The sequence below is a fragment of the Carassius auratus genome, linkage group LG48F (assembly GCF_003368295.1).
Source record: "Carassius auratus strain Wakin linkage group LG48F, ASM336829v1, whole genome shotgun sequence".
Taxonomy (NCBI): Eukaryota; Metazoa; Chordata; class Actinopteri; order Cypriniformes; family Cyprinidae; genus Carassius; species Carassius auratus.
In genome coordinates this window covers 371,800-377,007 of record NC_039300.1, presented here as the reverse complement: position 1 = coordinate 377,007, position 5,208 = coordinate 371,800, and the positions used below count along the sequence as shown (strand labels likewise).

Sequence of the window (5,208 nt, the reverse complement as noted above, 5' to 3'; positions counted from 1 at the left end):
AATGAAAAATAAACCTCTGCAATGCCATAGAAAAAATACAATAAAATCCCGTACACCTCCAGAAAACACAACTGTGCACCAAAATGAAACTAGGCATCTGTATTCTGATATAAAAATACATTTCTGTAAAGTGCAAACATTGCTGAATAAAAATTTACCAGTGTAAACACTGGATTACAGAACTGCCAAAATACAACTCATAACATTTTTATAAAACAATAATAAACAATCAAAACTGTGTCAAAACTACCTCAGTACTAACTTTCAAACATCAGGGAACAGCAGTTCAGTTTGTGGATGAGATTAGATTCATTGTACAACTTTAGTTTGTTTTAATAAGTTTGTTTTTGTGTGAAAACTTCCCCAGATCCTAGGTCAGTTCACTTTCGTTTTAGGCGCAGCAGCTTACCGGAAGCCTTAAAGGTATTGATAGTATCTTGTATTGCTGGATCCTCTTGAATTGCAGTGGCACACTGTGTGGCAAATGCACTAAGTTTAACCTGACTGCTGTGGGTTTTAAGGAGTTCCTTATACTTGTCATGTGTAGCGATGTACAGCTCTGCGATTGGAGCATTGACCACCACTGTGTTCCGGTCCACACCAACATGCTTGAAAGCAGCTGACATGGTCCCTCCCCTATTGAAGTGGCGAAGAATTTTTTTGTATCGGGCCACCACCTGCTGTGGTGTTTGAGATGTAATTCAAAGAACACAGAATTAGTTTTAGTAGTTGTTTTAATTATTCTCGCCCACCCTTTGACACACACAGATTTGACTCATAGATTGATCCAATTTACATTATGACACAGAGGGTGCAATTTTTTTTTCTTTTGCTATGTGGCTCTGATTTATTGTTTTTTTTTTTATTGTTGTTGTTGTTTTTTACCTAACCAAAGCATATTTATGTTAAGGGTAGTTTCTGTAGTTTGCTGTAAGTTCTTCCAAAATGAAGTAAATGGTAGCTTATTAAGTTATGTTTTAATGCAATAAATGCAGCTTAAGTCACCCTCTCACTTTGTTTTAAATCTTTTAGAAGGATTTAACAAAACATTAAAAAAGTGTTGAAGCTAATGTAGATGGTTTACCATGTTATCCCACTAAATCAATCAATCAATCACCTTTATTTATATAGTGCTTTAAACAAAATACATTGCGCCAAAGCACTGAACAACATTCATTTGGAAAACGGTGTCTCAATAATGCAAAATGATAGTTAAAGGCAGTTCATCATTGAATTCAGTTATGTAATCTCTGTTCAGTTGAAATAGTGTCTGTTTTAATTTGCAATCAAGTCAATGATATCACTGTAGATGAAGTGACCCCAACTAAGCAAGCCAGAGGCGACAGCGGCAAGGAACCGAAACTCCATCGGTGACAGAATGGAGAAAAAAACCTTGGGAGAAACCAGGCTCAGTTGGGAGGCCAGTTCTCCTCTGACCAGACGAAACCAGTAGTTCAATTCCAGACTGCAGCAAAGTCAGATTGTGCAGAAGAATCATCCGTTTCCTGTGGTCTTGTCCTGGTGGTCCTCTGAGACGAGGTCTTTACAGGGGATCTGTGTCTGGGGCTCTAGTTGTCCTGGTCTCCGCTGTCTTTCAGGGCAGTAGAGGTCCTTTCTAGGTGCTGATCCACCATCTGGTCTGGATACGTACTGGATCCGGGCGACTGCAGTGACCCTCTGATCTGGATACAGACTGGATCTGGTGGCCACGGTGACCTCGGAACAAGAGAGAAACAGACAAATATTAGCGTAGATGCCATTCTTCTAATGATGTAGAAAGTACGGTGTTATGTGAAGTGTTCCGGTTCCAGTTTACCTAATTAATGCAGCCTAAAAATCCTTTAACGGATTTGGATATTAAAAGCATATTAGTATGTTATGTGTATGCCAGGTTAAAGAGATGGGTCTTTAATCTAGATTTAAACTGCAAGAGTGTGTCTGCCTCCCGAACAATGTTAGGTAGGTTATTCCAGAGTTTAGGCGCCAAATAGGAAAAGGATCTGCCGCCCGCAGTTGATTTTGATATTCTAGGTATTATCAAATTGCCTGAGTTTTGAGAACGTAGCGGACGTAGAGGAGTATAATGTAAAAGGAGCTCATTCAAATACTGAGGTGCTAAACCATTCAGGGCTTTATAAGTAATAAGCAATATTTTAAAATCTATACGATGTTTGATAGGGAGCCAGTGCAGTGTGGACAGGACCGGGCTAATATGGTCATACTTCCTGGTTCTAGTAAGAACTCTTGCTGCTGCATTTTGGACTAGCTGTAGTTTGTTTACCAAGCGTGCAGAACAACCACCCAATAAAGCATTACAATAATCTAACCTTGAAGTCATAAATGCATGGATTAACATTTCTGCATTTGACATTGAGAGCATAGGCCGTAATTTAGATATATTTTTGAGATGGAAAAATGCAGTTTTACAAATGCTAGAAACGTGGCTTTCTAAGGAAAGATTGTGATCAAGTAGCACACCTAGGTTCCTAACTGATGACGAAGAATTGACAGAGCAACCATCAAGTCTTAGACAGTGTTCTAGGTTATTACAAGTAGAGTTTTTAGGCCCTATTATTAACACCTCTGTTTTTTCTGAATTTAGCAGTAAGAAATTACTCGTCATCCAATTTTTTATATCGACTATGCATTCCATTAGTTTTTCAAATTGGTGTGTTTCACCGGGCTGCGAGGAAATATAGAGCTGCGTATCATCAGCATAACAGTGAAAGCTAACACCATGTTTCCTGATGATATCTCCCAAGGGTAACATATAAAGCGTGAAGAGTAGCGGCCCTAGAACTGAGCCTTGAGGTACTCCATACTGCACTTGTGATCGATATGATACATCTTCATTCACTGCTACGAACTGATGGCGGTCATATAAGTACGATTTAAACCATGCTAATGCACTTCCACTGATGCCAACAAAGTGTTCAAGTCTATGCAAAAGAATGTTGTGGTCAATTGTGTCAAACGCAGCACTAAGATCCAATAAAACTAATAGAGAGATACACCCATGATCAGATGATAAGAGCAGATCATTTGTAACTCTAAGGAGAGCAGTTTCAGTACTATGATACGGTCTAAATCCTGACTGGAAATCCTCACATATACCATTTTTCTCTAAGAAGTAAATCCCCAATGCAATTTTTATAACACACACACACACACACACAATGTAACATCATGCAGGAAGAACCAGCCAAGAGAGAAACAAATGTACAGCAGACATAACCAATGGCAAACCATAACCCGGTGAGTGGAAAGGGTGTAAACAGCATTCTAACCTCTCTGACGTGTCTTCATTTCCATTTTCTTTGACTTCTTCCCATACTTTTTTCTTTTCCCCTTCCTTTTTGTCCTCTTCTTCTTCCTGTCCTCCTCTGATGAGGATGTAGCCAAGGTGTCAGACGTAGTATCAGAGGAAGATTCATCTGTGTTGTCCTTAGAGGAATTTGAAGACAAGGAAATCGCCTGGTTTGATCACATCTGACATGACAAGAGTCCAACCGTATTCAGCTGATGTGTGAATGTGGCCGTTTTGTGTTGTTAGTCTTACCCTACCCTTTTAAATAGTCTCTCTCCTTGGTCAGCTCATCAATCTTCTCTTTTTGCCACTCTACTCTCAGCTTACACATCTCCAACTCATGGGATTTTCCTTTGTCTGCCAGATGTGCCATTGGGGCCACGGAGACAACTAATTGAAAGCAAATATAACGTTACATTATCGAATGAACTGAGAACGTTCTATTAGCGATTAGCTTGCTAACCATCATCCATAATGTATGCCAACATAGTAACATACGCACTACTAGTGCCACTGACGCACGTCTTATCCAATGCATCCATCTCCACGCTGTCATTCCTTTTTGTCCGGGTCCGCAAGCCTTTTCGACTTTTGTCGGAGCTCTCCATCTTACAAATACAACTGCTTCACAATTCCTTTGTCCCCCGTTGATGACGATTGAAAGCACGAGTTTTCCTTGGTCCCACATTGATTATGTATGAAAGCGGGAACGCGATTTCTCTCGCCAATCAGATCACAAGCTAGCTGTCACTCTAAAATCACCACTATCTAAAGCAATTGTTTAATTAAAATAAATAAATAAAAATGAGTAAATTTACCCGGTTAAAGAAACTTATCAATGAGCCCAGTTCTATAAAGAAAACACTGAAGCTGATTAAGTGGCTTCAGAAAAGGAAACTACTAAAAAAAAAATTAAATGCAGAATATGTCATCGGAACATGAAAATGAAGAGAAGGACGAACAGTGGAGATCAATATGCTTGGTAATGAATATATATAGAGCTTAATTTGTGGAGGACGAAGAGAAAGCACCCATTTGGTAAATGAGCCAGTGAGAAATAATAACTTTTAAGAAGGGTCCAGTGCCTTTTCGATACTTTTAAAACGGTATTGGCGCCTAAACGGTGCCTGAACCGATACTTAAAAAAAAAGAACCTAAAAAAAAAACTATGGATAACATTAAAAAACATTACAAATATTTAAAATAAATCCATAGCTTTCACCTTGGATGCTCTCATTTCCCAAGGTGTGCTTCCCTTAATCTATGGCTAATAAATGTATTTTATTATGTGTATTATGGCAAATAGTCTTAGTGTTTATACTTGACTAACTGGGGCCCAGGTCAGGAAGCAGACAGACTGGCTAAACCGACCGTCTGCTAGCTGCCTCGCGTCACAGAGGTCAGCTAATTCTCAGCACATAGAGACTCTTTTACATAGATATCACACTATAGAGACTGTGTCTGTTCCCCGAACTAGAAAATACAAAAAACGTCCAAACCAAGTTAAGATTAACAATTTAATTGAGGTTCAACAAATAAAAACGGATGCAATATGGATAAACAAATGATAAAGCTTGGCTTATTGAATATCAAATCCCTTCTAACATTTTCTGTAAATAATATGATCACTGATCATAATATAGATGTGCTCTGTTTAACAGAAACTTGGCTAAAACCTGATGATTACATTATTTTAAATGAGTCCACCCCCCAAGATCACTGTTATAAACATGAGCCGCATCTAAAAGGCAAAGGGGGAGGTGTTGCTTCAATTTATAACAACGTTTTCAGGATTTCTCAGAGGGCAAGCTTCAAGTATAACTTGTTTGAAGTAATGGTGCTTCATATAACGTTATCCAGAGAAACAAATGTTAATGATAAATCCCCTGTTATGTTTGTAC

The 5,208-nt window shown here is 38.7% G+C and overlaps 1 pseudogene; it reads right to left on the bottom strand.

Moving 5' to 3' along the window:
* Positions 1-380: 380 nt before the first annotated feature.
* On the bottom strand, positions 381-3,780 carry LOC113068621 (coiled-coil domain-containing protein 106-like; annotated as a pseudogene).
* Positions 3,781-5,208: the final 1,428 nt, after the last annotated feature.